The sequence below is a fragment of the Thermobia domestica genome, chromosome 10 (assembly GCF_964235325.1).
Source record: "Thermobia domestica chromosome 10, izTheDome1.hap1.1, whole genome shotgun sequence".
Taxonomy (NCBI): Eukaryota; Metazoa; Arthropoda; class Insecta; order Zygentoma; family Lepismatidae; genus Thermobia; species Thermobia domestica.
Window position 1 is genome coordinate 53,827,012 of NC_137463.1, and position 15,498 is coordinate 53,842,509.

Sequence of the window (15,498 nt, forward strand, 5' to 3'; positions counted from 1 at the left end):
AAGCTTATAAAACATAGATTTCAACGAGGTTAACACATGCTATTCGTAGAAGAAGAAGAGGAAGAAGCAAAAGGTCCTAAAAATATGAAGAAAAAAACATAATTTGGAGCTAGCAACCCTTGTGTTCACCCTATGTAGATAAAATGATGCTAATGTGTAAGCAACACATTTGTGATAATAATATTCGAAATGGTAGCCGTTACTATAATACAAAGTGAGATAAAAATTCAGAACGAAGTTCCTATATGAACGCCCTGTATATCATTTTCGAGGTGCTGTTGCAACCCTTCGAATTGGCGGACTTGGTGATACCCTGATTATCATTTTTGCTGCACACATCACGCAACAAGAAGGGCATTTCTAGAACAATTCAGTGAAAATATTGTTTTATATGGAACCATCCTGAAAATAAATGTAATTTACGTCAAAAAAAATTGAGGCTCAAAAAAGTGGCCAGCTTTGTCCTCCCCTCCTCCCCCACATAACCAGCAAATACAAGTACACCGTATTACCACGTACTTAGAGATGCAAGGGCTCGAAAAAAAAACGGCTTTTTTGGAAAAAAACGTTTTTTTCTGCTTTGCTTTTTTGCTTGGGAAATTTTGGGCTTTTTTCAAAATACTGCTTTAAATTGATAAAACAGACTTTGTATCGCTTCTCTATAACACAAAAAATCATTTAATTAGTGGTTGATGCTGATTATAATATAAAACATCGAAAATAAACTATGAATTTCGAAAAAATATTTCAAACAAATTTTCTTCAACATATTTACATTATGAATTCCACAGGATTAACCGATGTATATAATAAGAATTTTTTAACCTTCTATATACAAAAGTAAGCAGAGTTGGCAAGAACCGTGGTTGTTTTTGAAAATGTCAAAAACCCATTTTTTGGGGGATGTTTAAACCAGGCTTTTTTGACTTAGATTTTTGCTTTATGTATTTATATTACATATTCACAGAAATAAGTTTGTTTCGCCTTGATGTTATTATGCAACAGCGGGGTTATGCCGAAAGAACTTCCATAAGCTTAAAGAAGTGCGGTCAGTAAATTTCTTAAGTTGAGAATTTCCCGCACTAGCCATTGGGAAAATCCCGTCATTACTTGAAATGTAAGACAATAACGGGAAAATCCTGTTATTGCTTTGCATGTAAAATCTAAAGGTCAACGTACCATAATCAGTACGCTAAAACTGAGGTATTAAATTACAAATTTAGTACCGGTACGTAGATATCACTGAAAGTCCAATCCAAGCTAATGTTGGAAGCTACGTAGGCAATCGATAAATTTTGCCAAGTTCTATCAATATATTTAAGCAATATTGGCTTCTTTATAAAACAACACGCATTTAGGCATGCAGAAATATACAATTTGGTTTGTTTCGTATATTTAGGCTTAACATCCTTACGAAATACCGAGGTTATCAAGGAGAACACTTTCGCTTAAACTGACATCCTAACCGCTACTTGGGTTACGCATGAAAGAAGGTTTGTGGTTAGACCGAGAATTGAACATGGGACACCTTGATTAAAAGGTGAAAGGGAAATAAAACTATTGCAGGTGGTTTGATATCTGGAAACGTTACCATGAAGTTCACACGATTCGCATTTTTTATTCTTTTTATTTTTGTGGTTTAAACCTAACTAACTAAAACTAACTCTATGGCCTATGGAACCCGGAGGTTCACTGCCGCGTTCACAAAAGCTCTCCACTGACTTCTATCCTTGGCTAATTGCATCCAGTTTCTACTTTGTATTCCTATCTCTGCGAGATCCATCTTAATATTGTCCTCCCATCAGGACGTTTAAACCAGTTATTAAAAAAAAAGTTGGTGTAAACCAGCCGACCCTAAAAGTAAACACTTCTTTTTAAAGAATACACAAATAACTAGCAAAATAGTATGTAGAATTTTTACTTCAAAATATTCCATACCCTCTTTTTGAAACAAAATAAAATTAAAATAAAACATAAGAGAAATACTTAGATTTATATGATACACTTAAAGGCTGCACATCTAGAGCTTTTGGTTCTGTATATTCTTGAAATTCTACAGTTAAGTTTTATAGAACCACCATCACAGTTTACCCAATCCTCAAGTTTTCTGAATTTTTAACAAGAGGGATTCAACATATCATTACGGAACTCCCCCCCCCCCCCAAAAAAAAAAGACTACGGAATATATTTAAGTTAAGCTAAATACAACTGCATAACAAACATGACTGAGTGATTAGCTTTTGCGCTTCTATCGGGAAGTTCGGGATTTAACCAGCATTCGACCATTCTGACAAAGCTTTTCTTCATTCCATCTGTGAATGTAGAAATAGTGCGTGTACTGTGAGTTGGGCGACTTCCTTTTTTATTGTTTTTAAATCGCTATTATTACTAATTACCAGCAGTGACGGTTTTGCGAAGGTTAGGGGGGCGGTCTTTCGGACTGAAGCCCGTTTCCCAAAGTTACGGAATGTCTGCAACAAACGAAATATCTATTATTTATGACTTTACTCATAAACTTTAAGCTCCCGTGAAATAAAAATTACGAATGTTTTAAAAAAAATAAACATTAGTAAGAAACCCTCCCCAAAATACTTTTCTAAATCCGCCACTGATTCTCAGTATAAAATGATTTTTAAAGTTGTATCCGGAAGATTATTGCTAAACATATAAACGAAACGAAATATTAGTTATGCCTGTACTCATAAACTTCAAGCACTTCCCAAATAAAATTAGGACTTTTTAGGAAACGAAACAATCAGAAAAACCCCTCCTAAAGTACTTTTCTAAATCCGCTACTGATTATTTGTATAAATTGGTATTCAAGGTTGTGTCCGGAAAATTATTGCTAAATCACTTCACAGCTACAGTATACAGAAATGTGGAAGTACGGTTTGACGGATATATTGAAAAACGTACGCTTTGACGGATAAATAGAAAAACGGGCAAGTTTAACTTTTGCGCTAGAAGCTAAAGAACTAAAAGCTCTTAGAAATGAAACACGGATGACAAACTAGAGAAGAAAAAAGATGTCGATAACTCAAAAGTTAAAATAAAGTTAAATAGCCTCTAAAATTACCCTCAAATACTACATTCTTCATGTTAGCTTTAATTCGTAAAACATGTGCTCCATCCATCTTGATGGTGAATTTCAGAGCGAAATATCACATTCAGGTCATGGAATTCTTATCTAACTATAGAATATACTATAAGAAAGCTATTTAGATAGAACAATCATGAAGTTGAAAAAAGCCAAAATTTCGAAAATTCTCGTTTTTTTCCCAAAAAAGCCGGCTTTTTATGTGAAAAAAACCATCGATTCAAAAAAGCCGGCTTTTTTGCATCTCTACATGTACTGGACTACTAGTCTACATTCCTGTATGAAACCAATTTGGCAGACTGTACTTCGCTTAGTCACATGTTCTAAAACACTGATAAACAACCTTTTACAGGACAGATTAAAGAAAATATCTTTAGGTGGACCGATGTAAGTTATTGAAAACAACATTTGTGCATTTTACAAAATACTTCTAATGCTAATCCCTCTCTATTAATGGTAGAAATATGGTTACCAACCTAAACATAAGAATTAGAAAATCTAGAATTATTTCCCTTACTCTAATTTTTCTTCTTTCCATTCGTCAGATTATGAATCAACGTCGCGGACCGGATATAACCTTTCAGGGAGCCACGTCTATCTGGAGATCCTAAGTTTGTTCATCACTGTTCTAGGAAAAAATGTACATTATTTGTTCGCAAGATATCTGGTTTTGTATTATATACAATATCATCCAAAACTTTCATCTGAAAAATATTGTATTTTGTTTTCTAAAGGTAACCAAAGAAACCAGCAAAATTTAATAAAATTTTTCTGTAGAATCAAGGAACAAATAAATTTTGTTAGAAAAGAAAATAGAACAAGGTTACAAAAATATATTATTTTTACATTTTGGATTATTTCTTTCTTGGTAGCTTTCGAAATGTAATAATAATATGGCTTTTCCAGGATGAACAAGCTATGTTACTTTTAGCTATATACATATACAGTACACACACGCAAACGCACACACACACACACACACACACACATATATATATATATATATATATATATATATATATATATATATATCGTGTATCTTAAGCAGAAGACTTTAGATCTTATACCACATAAGTTCCAAGTCGATGCGTTTTTTCTTTCTTTCTTTTCTATTCTCTCAAAATAAAAGTATCACAATATACGAAGCTAAATTGAATTTCTTCGTATGCTTCTTTCAGTTCTCAGCATGCAACCGGAAATTGTAACTTTATGAAATCAAACAGGAAATTCTGGAATCTTTTTCTTTCGTTTTCGTGCTGGTAGTGTTTCTGCTACTATCAATGTAGGATATGTAGAATTTATATTTTCTTCCTTCTCTTTCTAGATATAGAAGCATTTCTTTAATATATATATATATATATATTTTTTTAGATTCAGAAAAAAACTCCTCAAAGAAATATTATAATGTAATAGTCACAGTTCATCGTTATGGAAAAATGACAAAAATTTAAATACTTACAAACTGAAAACTTAAAATGAAGACATTACGCGTACGAATGAAAAATTCGTACGCCCAGGGCACTACGAAGGTACTTTCAGAATATATAGTCCCACTTACATGACTTTTTTTTAAAAATTCTGTTCTCGTCTCATACTAAAGAAGATACTAATATAATAGAGGAATGTAAAAGCAGTGGCCACGAAACATTTTATATCAATTTTATATAGGGTGTTTCAAAAGTCCGGGCCGAAGGACCACTCCATGATTTAAAGATACGAAAGGAAAATATGAAAAGAGAAAATTTGTTGAAAATAGGCGGATTTCAATCTAGAATGAGATTATTATTATTATTATTATTATTATTATTATTATTATTATTATTATTATTATTATTATTATTATTATTATTATTATTATTATTATTATTATTATTATTAGAGGAGAAGGTCTAAATACGGGCTGTGGTCTAAATATGGGGTAGGTGACGTTCTAGACTTCTGTGTGCTTGTCTAGTACTAAAACCTAGTGACAAATGTGTGAAAGCATTATTCAAGGACGAAGGCGGTAGCGTGATTCAGTTGGCGATGAACAGTTGGGTCTGGTTGATCAACTTGTGTATTTTGCCTGTGTGCAATCGTGTGAAAGTTTTATCAAGTATGTGTTTTGTATTATTTTTGACCGTAAGAAAACCCAGTTTGAAAAATTGTAACAGGTAAGTTGTATTATGCAGGGATAGCACTTGTAGTTAGTATAAAATGAAAGGTAAATAATATTGTGTATGAGTACTGTTAAGCGACAAAGCAAAATCTATGAATGGTCTAAATACAGGCTACCTTGCTAGGTCTAAATATAAGCTAGTGGCACATATTTGGACCATCATTGTAAAATTCTCAAACTATGTATTTTGTTTCAGCATGCCAAAATCGAAACCCAAGTACATTCCAAAAGGCAAGAGAAAGATGCGGAAGCAAGATGTGGACATGGCGAGTGCTATTTGCGCCGTAAGAAAAAAAAACGCATGGGGACACTAAAGGCAGCAAAGATTTTTAATGTCGCACTTAAAACTCTGCAAACGTTAAGGGAGAAACAATCTAACTCCCATTGAAGCAGCAACGACAAAATTTGGAAGAAAACCTATATTAGAGGACGAGCTTGAAAAGCAATTGGTAGAATATCTACTCCTCATGGAGCAAAATTTCTTTGGATACACCAGGAGCGACTTGCAACGTATGGCGTATCAACTAGCATAACGAAATGGTCTTCAACATCCATTTAGGGACACAGAAGCTGGAAGATCATGGTTTGATCTTTTCCTTCGTCGGCACAAAAACGTTATTGCGCTTCGTAAACCATGTGGAACGTCTTTTGCTCGCGCTTTTGGTTTCAACAAGGAAGATATTCAGCAGTTTTTTCGTCTCTCGAAGATGCTTATGATGAATGGCCCAACAATTGTTCAAACCAAATTCCCGTCTCTAATCGGAAGGAAAGGTAAAAGACAAATAGCAGCTCTAACTTGTACAGATAAAGGTGCAACAATCACAATTATTGCCTGTATGAACGCCGCTGGACAATTTGTGCCTCCCAAGGTAATATTTCCGCGAACGAACATGAGTAGTCAGTTAATATAAGGAAGTCCTCCAGGATCCGTTGAAGTAGCGCATCCAAGTGGATAGCATGATGACGAAGATGAAAATTGTATATTCTGCGATAGGAAATTTTCTGAAGAACACAAGGGGAGCTATGGGTTAGATGTATCATGTGTTCAGTGTGGGCACATAACGAATATGCTGGTGCGGAAAAGGAAGACTATCTGTGACTTTTGTAAATAGACAGTCATCACATCTACATTATTCTTTCACCTTATTTTGTATCATCAGTCATTTTTCTTAGTATCTTTGTAGCAAATTTCGAAATAGCCCATATTTAGACCATACTTTCAAAACTTAACATTATGGCCTCTCTCAGAAAACTATATGTATTATTGTTAGTCTTGGAATTTTCAACTATATTTGTAACTCTGTTATGAAGTTAATATCTCTCAACAGGTTTTGGACTTGTTATATCGTACATACCTTAGAACATTTTATTGATATTCGAAAAATAAAAATGGTAGCCCGTACTTAGACCTTCTCCTCTATTATTATTATTATTATTATTATTATTATTATTATTATTATTATTATTATTATTATTATTATTATTATTATTATTATTATTTTACAACCATTTGCGTTCCACACTACTAAGATACTTTATATTAAATCAAAAAGCAATGTTGCTAGTTCAGCGAGTTGTTCCTTTGTACTCTCACCATACTAACAATATAGCACTGTTAGGGAATAGATTCGAAGTGCTGTTGGTTGCCTCTTACAGCATTTTTTGTATCTCCGTAGGTTCTGTTCGAACAGCCTGTTTAGCTGGAAACTTTGCTGTCCTATTTAACAGTGAGTGAGAACGCCTGGTTGCATTGGAAAATTCTAAATCATTTTATGAAGTATAAGATTGGCTCAGTGTATTCAAAATTGATTAACGAATAAAATGAAAAAATAATATTAAAAAAATATGGAATATTTATCAGATATGCATTATATGTATAGGCTTGTATATACTGTATTAGTGTACATATACCATTCCTTATATGTTAAGACAGTGGCGTCGCCATGTGCAGTTCGCAAGAGCACGTGAACCACCAAATATCGTGGGTTGTTTGTTGCTCCTTAAGAAATTTAATAATATTTTGAATATTATTACGTATATTGTTTCGTTTCTATTCTTCGTTTTGCTTTACCCCTTGCGTATATGCATTCCATCATCACACCACGTTAACAACAGAGCAGCGAGAGTGATTGGCTGCTCTGTGTGTAGTACGCAAGGGAAACGCGGGCAGCTGAGGGGAGGAACTGTGGTCTCCTGACGTTCAAATCAAGATTTGCACGAGCAGCGTTGACAGCACTGTTGTTGACTAATTTCCAGTAACGTGGCGCTTTAAACAATGAACTGCAACTTAAGATATATAGAATATAGTAGTACTATATAACTCATTCTTTTAATCAGTTATTTGCATTTCTCTTTATCTCAATTTCTTGTAATGAAAATACACTAATGGAACAAACAAAGTTACGGCTTTCCGACGTCGTACCAAGGAGAATGGGAGGTTTAAAACCCTTCCCCAGAGATTTTTAAGTTAATGCAGAATAAAATTAAATTTTAATTTATTTTCAAGCCTATTTTAAATATGTATAATCTCTGTTTTTTCTTTAGGCTACGGTTTTTTCTACCTGAATAAACCAAATGTTTGTAAGAAAAGCGAATAGCTTATCAAAACATGCTGTACTTGGTGATATTGCTACAATGGTAAAACCTTCTGTATTGTGGGAACTTGAAGGATATTTTGGAATTGACTTTTTTCAACATTAATCTTTAACACATGCAAAATAGAAAAAGACGAGTATTGAGATTTGCAGTAACGTACGTTCAGCTGTAACCGGCAAGGCTTTTTCTTTGGAGGGGGGCGGACAGTAATGAAGTGTCTTGAGATAAGAATGCAAAAGTACATGGAAAAAGCGTTCTTAATTAAAGGTGCTCCTGCAAATATCATAATAATTTGATGCATTTCCTGTTTTGTGCATATTGTTAACAATTCACCAAAGAGCACACATGGTAATTCAAATATACGAGTTGAGTTGATTTTGAGTTTAACGCCCCTTTCAGCAGCAAGGCTATATGAGACGGGACCTACTGATTAACGTGGAATCCAAACCAGATGAGCGCTCGCTCCGGGAATCGAATCCGGGTCTCCCATGCTAAAGGCACTTACGTTAACCGCTTAGCCACGAATGAGCTCTTCAAATATACGAGATAGCAGACGTTTGCATTCTTGATACTAATGGAGATTACATTTAGTATATTGTGAAATTGATGGTGAGTCTGTAGAAAGAGAATGGCATGCAAAAATTCGTGAAAATCATAGCAAATAATCCTAAGTTGATTCAGAAACTGAAAGTTGTGTTACCATATTAAAGAATATGAAAACATTTAAAGGAGTACCGTAGCTCAAAATAGCCTCAGAGCATTAGCTATAGTATCTACAGAGAAAAAAAAACTAAAAACTTCAGAAGAGTTATTAACAAGTTGATCGCCCAGAAGAACATGAGAAGTAATTTCATATACGAATGAAATATAGCATTTGTTTACATATTGCTTAAAAACTATATGTAGCTTTGTACGAACATAATAAAGATAATTTATCAACGTTTAAAGCTACACACGTCATTTCACGATACATTTCAATTAACAAATAAGGTTTAAATGTTGATGTTTCACACATGTGCACTGGTTATGACGAGGAAGATAGGATGATTTCTAGACGAAATTAGGAGAAAAATACGGATATAATTTGTTTATACACAAATTAATGAAATAAATTAGAACATTATTGAGACGAGACGAGAGAAAACTCTTCGGGATTCGAGTCAAGGTTTGAACAGTTCTTCAAAAATCGAAATCGGGTGAGAGACGAGAAAAAATCTATTACTAGTATTTTTTCTAATGACATGAAAATCGGTTGTAAAATGGGCAATTATAATTATTTGGTATATTTTAAGCAACAAAAGAACCGAATAAAACAATTTCGAAGTTAAAATCTAAGAAACAATCGTATTTTTTTGATGTTACATCTCTTTAACGTATAAGTATTCATTCACTGGTCTCATACGAAAAGGCTTCATATGGATATATTTTTAGCAAGAGTCTCACTTTAACAAGTGTTGTGGTTCTCGCATAGCACAGGGTCTCGCTATAATAATAACAATTTCTCGAAAATTTAGCATGAGAATTTGTACACAAGTATGGTATTATTGTTCAGTTCGATGAAAGACATCAATTAGGATTACCTACGAAACAACAGTTAAGGTTTTGGCGCGGAATAGTTGGATTTGATTTCCTGCTGGAGGTTATATGGTTTTAATCCCACATTAAGCTGTAGTTTCTCGTAGCCTCGAAGCTGAAAGGAACGCTAAAATATCATACAATCAACCAGCCAAGAGTAGAGGTTGTCTCGTCTCACAAAGGTGTCGCATTTCGTCTCAGAAAGTGTATCACTTTCTACTGGAAGAGTTCTCTTTCGTTTACGTACATATCTCCTCACGTAAAATATTGTGTCATGTCTTATTTTGTAGGCAACCGTATTTTCGTTTGCTATTAAAATGTCTTAGTTTTAGTCACAACCCACTATATACAAGCTCCTTCGTGCTGGTCTGGTGGGTAGCGCGTAGCCATTTGGTACACATAGTCCTGGGTTTAACTCTCACTGACTTAAGAGAGCATTAAAAAATGAATTCAACATAGTGGTTCAGATTTCACCTTATAGGTACTGTAGGTCTACATTTCAGTGCTGAAGTTGCCCCCCCCCCCCGAAAAAAAAATGCTTGAACCTTAATAAAGAAAGAAAACAAAAAAAGAAAGGAAAGAATAACACAAACCATCGAACAAATTAAACAATTCAAACAACTAAACAAAATACAACCAAGCAAAACCATACCAACCCAAACAAAAAAAAAAAAAAAACTTTTAAAAAAATATTCATTATATGTTTCTAATAATGTTTAATTGAAGTCAACTCTGTAATTTGATTGTTACATAGCTTAAGTAAAGAGATATTGTGAGGGTCGCGATAAAGAATACAATGTAAAATAGTAATAGAAATGAGTGAAAAAAAGATTGCAATGGAATGACGGAATTTAAAATAAATTCTAAGTTTAACTGAAAATCGCAGTGTATTTAAGCTAATTAACTTGCACCAAGATAACATTTACCAGTAATGACAAAATGAAACTCACATAGTGAGAATAATGATGATTTAAACGTGCGTTTATTCTCTTTAAATAAAATAGGAAATTTTTTCTAGAAACTCAAAGAAAAGCAAACACTTTTCTTCTTTTCAATAGCTTAACATTTGCTTTCAGAGGAAATTGCTATTAGTTTCGTTATGTCCATAAATATTGAATTTCCATAGAGAATTGCGGGTAAATAAACAAATTCATTTCACAAAAGAAATTCGCTACATTTTTTGCTCATTTATTTCTTTTTTTCTCCAAAAATTACTTTTCGATCTCAATTGACTCTGAGCCATGATATTTGTACTTTCTCTGGTTCTCATTTGTTTGTGTTTAATTAACATTTAAAGCCTCGATTGTTCGTTTGCTGCCCGTATAGAAGAGGATCGTATGCCAAGCAAACAATTGGCTCCAATAATAAGCTCTGTGTGTCTCTTTTTTAGCGTATATGTGGGTGGGTGGATGGGTGAAACTCCAGATGGGGGGAAACACACAGATGTCGAAGAAAAACACATACATTAACACAATTGGTTCATTGTGCCCTTTATTCGTCTTCTATGACGCGATCTAATACAGTCAACATTCGTCATAATGTGGCTATTATGTAGAAAGCGGCGACTGGTGTATTAAAACGGATGGATATAGAAGTGACCTTAAGGACTAGGCTAGTCGAGCGAGCGTTACCCCCCAGAGCGAACGCGGCCTAGGTGGCTATACGGTAATTTTAGTTTCACCAGAGTTGTAAATCATACTATGAGCCAGTCAGGGTTTCCAGGTCTTTTCTTTTCACTTCCCGCGCCAGAAGTGTAGAATGAGAATGAACTGCTTCAGTTGGTTTCTTGTGACAAGATATGAAGGTTATCGAAGAAGTATTGGTGTTAGCTGCAGTTTCTTCTTATGTAAAGAAAAAAAGACGCAGAGGAAACTAAGTACAGACAAAGTAAACGACCAAAACAGCTTACTTTATCTTAATCAAACTTAGAAAACAATTCAGTTGGTGTTAGATTGTTGCTTTTTTAATTTATTCCTACATGCATATTAATCTGTGTATTTGTATAAAAAGGATGTGTATGTATGTTAGGAATGGTATAGAGACGAGATGAAACTCAATACACTCTCGGTCTCGTCTCGAGTCGAAAAACATCGTATTAGTCTCGGTCTCGTTTCCATCAATATATGGAGCTCCTTCGTGACTAGCGGTAAGCGTACGAGTCTTTGGCGTGGTAGACCTGGATTCGATTCTAGGCAGGAGGTTATGTGCTTAGGGTAGGGTCATCAAATCATCAACTAGAAAAAACGGGACAACTTTTTACTTTTGGATAGGTTGCTCCCCTAAATATATATTTTGGCTCTCCCTTCTCTATTTCTCTCTCTCTCTCTCTCTCTGTATCTCTCACAAAAAAGGCAAATTTACACTTTTTCGTTTTAAAACCTATTGAAAAGGTTGTGGAATTAATTAAATAACAAGTAACTATCAGCAACTAACAAAAAAAATTTTTTTTTTGAAAACATTATCTCTTCCAAGCGACAGAAAAGTTTTAAAATATCCATGTTGCCCACCAACCTATGATTGAGGTGAACAAGAAGACTGAAAATATATGAAACACTCATCAATATGTCAACAACAAAATCTGTCACTGGCAGAATTTATAACGAACTACTCTCAACTTCCAACTCCCTTTATTTTCTTTTTCTTACTTTTAAACATTATTTCACTTAGAACTAGTTTTCTTTTTACTTTCAGTTTTATTGTTCTATACTTTGTTCCCCTTTCGTAAATGACAGTACATTACATCTTAGTTAAATCACGGAAAAGCTGTACTGTTCTGATGACAGCGCCTCAGTCTTCTAACCCCCAAAACAGAGAGTTTTTCATAAGACTTTCAGCCCGTTGCATTGTCGTCTGCGCAGTGGGAGTCTTGAGGGGGAGGCCTAGGAGGGAAAACAGTGCAACCACCACATCCAATAGCGCAAACGTCGTAATGACGTTGCTCAGTAATTAGACATATTCCAATATAATTACATAGCTTAGAAAATAATAATATAAATTAGGAAATTTTAGATTGGAAAGTTTTTTGTACCCAGTGTACGTAAATACGGGACATTTTGGCGTCCCGGGAAAATTTTTCGGGACACCGGGAATGGTAGTGAACAGATGGTCACCCTACGTTAGGGCCCCACGTTGAGCTGTAGTTCACGTCTGATGTAGCCTCGCTGATATAGTCGAAAGAGACGGAGCAAGAGGCATTTTTTTCTAAGATATCCTCTGTATCGAAAACAAGACCCCAATCAATAAATTCCAACATTTACACTACTTTATACTTTACTAGCTATGCGCGTGCCTTTGGATAATGGGGTTCCGGATTCGAATCCTGTGGGAGATCATTGAAAAGTTTCAGCGCATAAAGGTTGTTTAGATTCCACCTTAAACTGTAGGTTCACATCTTGTATAGCTTCGGTGCTGAAAGGACCGCTAAATTCCAAGCCACCAAGTATAAAATTTACATCATGATATTTTTAACCAATTCCCTGGTTTAATCTTTTAATTTTTTTCTTCTCATAATTTAGGCTAATTCTGAAATTCTTACTCTCTACCAATTTTAGCACCTTATTTTCAGTTTCAGAACAAAGTTGATAAAACACGAGCAGTTGCAGTTAAAATAAATAAATAAAATAAAATTACATATCTTTCCCAGGAATATTTCTAAGCTGTATGGAAAGAAATGCCTGGAAACTGAAACATTATGTGTTTGTTTTACAAAACTAAATTTCGAAATAATTTGGCAACGTAGTTTTTCGGTCATTTCAAAGACTGGAAAGAGAATAAGATGTATTGAATCCCAATTTAAAATTATGGTCTTTGCTGTTTAAAACATTTTCGATATACCTAAGTACCAAACTATTAGAAGTGGCATTTTCCGCCTTTCTCTTGTAAACACATCAATGGCTTACAAGGGACATCACCCAATTGTCCGGCTCCGATTTCAATGAAATTTTTGTTGCTGATAGAGGACATGTATTCATTACTTGTGATGACAGAAATTTTTGCCATGGTGTATGTTTCCTATTTTTTAATAATTTTTAAATGTTGTGATGTGGTTAATAGAGATTACTGCAGAAGTCCCTTACTACCCCTTGTAAACGGAGTGTTATTGAAAGAACAACCATGTAGATACGTATAGGGCCTAGAGGGAAGTCGTATGGTAGGTATGACCTTGACGGCAGCCATCTTGAAATCCGCCATTTTGAATTAAGGTAAAGTTTTTTTAAATGGGAATAGGGTAATATGATACATCATTTCGGGTTAGAATTTAATCAGGAAGACAAGGTGAAGTTAGTTTTAAGATGCGCCCATTTGGTGAAAAGTTACAAGTATATTAATTGTTTATACTTACAATGTGCGTAAGTACCTTACCTCCGCTTCTAACCCGCGTATTAATGATAATAAGTGGATAAAGGTTTCGGTAATACATATTATGCCTAGAGGGAAGTGATACGATAAGGGTATCATTGACGGCAGCCATCTTGAAATCCGGCATTTTGAATTAAAGTGAAGTTTTGAAAACTGAAAGCCATAGCATGTGAAACCAAATTTTAATAGTAAATTTTCCCCAAAAGCCAATGGTATGCTTATTTTTGTTGTATAGTTAACCAGTATAAATTTATGACTCTTCTAATGTGTACGAAACGTCCATTATTCAATCTTTCAAACTGGCAACACTCCTAATTTTCACCGCATGTTTCAAGATTCCAATTGGCACTTTGCAATTGTTTCCATGGCTCATGTTTTCTAAATTTATTACATTTTTTAAGAGTTGCGATTTGCCAGTTCATGAATAGTGTTGGGATAAGCATCCAGCAATCTTTCTATACTGGTTAACTATAGAACAAAATTAAGCGTACCCTTGGCTTTTGGGGAAAATTTACTATTAGACGTTAGTGCCACATGCTATGGTTTTCAGTTTTCAAAACTTTACTTTAATTCAAAATGCCGGATTTCAAGATGGCTGCCGTCAATGATACCCTTATCGTATCACTTCCCTCTAGGCATAATATGTATTACCGAAACCTTTATCCACTTATTATCATTAATACGCGGGTTAGAAGCGGAGGTAAAGGACTTACGCACATAGTAAGTATAAACAATTAATATACCTGTAACTTTTCACCAAGTGAGCGCATCTTAAAACTAACTTCACCTTGTCTTCCTGATTAAATTCCAGTCTGAAATTATGTATCATATTACCCTATTCCCATTTAAAAAACTTGACCTTAATTCAAAATGGCGGATTTCAAGATGGCTGCCGTCAAGGTCATACCTACCATACGACTTCCCTCTAGGCCCTATACGTATCTACATGGTTGTTTTTTCATTAACACTCCGTTTACAAAGGGTAGTAAGGGACTTCTGCAGTAATCTCTATTAACCACATCACAACATTTAAAAATTATTAAAAAATAGAAAACATGCGCCATGGCAAAAATTGTCATCACAAGTAATGAATACATGTCTTCTATCAGCAACAAAAATTTCATTGAAATCGGAGCCGGACAATTGGGTGATGTCCCTTGTTAGACCATCTAAGGGCAATTGTTCCATCATCTAACATATCCACCCCATAAAATGCCGCATAGCCGGCCCTGACCCTTTCGGGCTGTTGCGCCTTAAGGTTTGTTATATATTAGGAATATTGGAAGTTGGCACAACTGTAACAAAGTATATTATTATTATTATTATTATTATTATTATTATTATTATTATTATTATTATTATTATTATTATTATTATTATTATTATTATTATTATTATTATTATTATTATTATTCATAGTGAACATACAATTTAGCTCGATGTAGCTCTACTTAACGTATTAAATGAAATCATAAAATAAGAATATTCTTCCTTCTTCATTCTGAGAATTCTGTTCCATTCCCTCCTAGTCTGGAACAAATATCGCAGCCACTTCTCTCCACATTTTTATTTTTAAGTCACGATTAATGTAATTCGGATCTCTTAAATTATATAGGCATGGCCTATTTTGTATTTCGATTATAAACGCCTCTGTGTTAAACACACTAACCATGATTGGAGATGTACACAGGACACGTTTTCAAACACAACTGAA

The 15,498-nt window shown here is 34.3% G+C and overlaps 1 protein-coding gene across 1 annotated transcript in view; it reads left to right on the forward strand.

Annotated features, from left to right (window-relative positions):
- The window catches only part of LOC145662479 (uncharacterized), a 713,631-nt gene that overhangs the window by 96,586 nt on the left and 601,547 nt on the right, over window positions 1-15,498 (forward strand). The window lies entirely within an intron of this gene.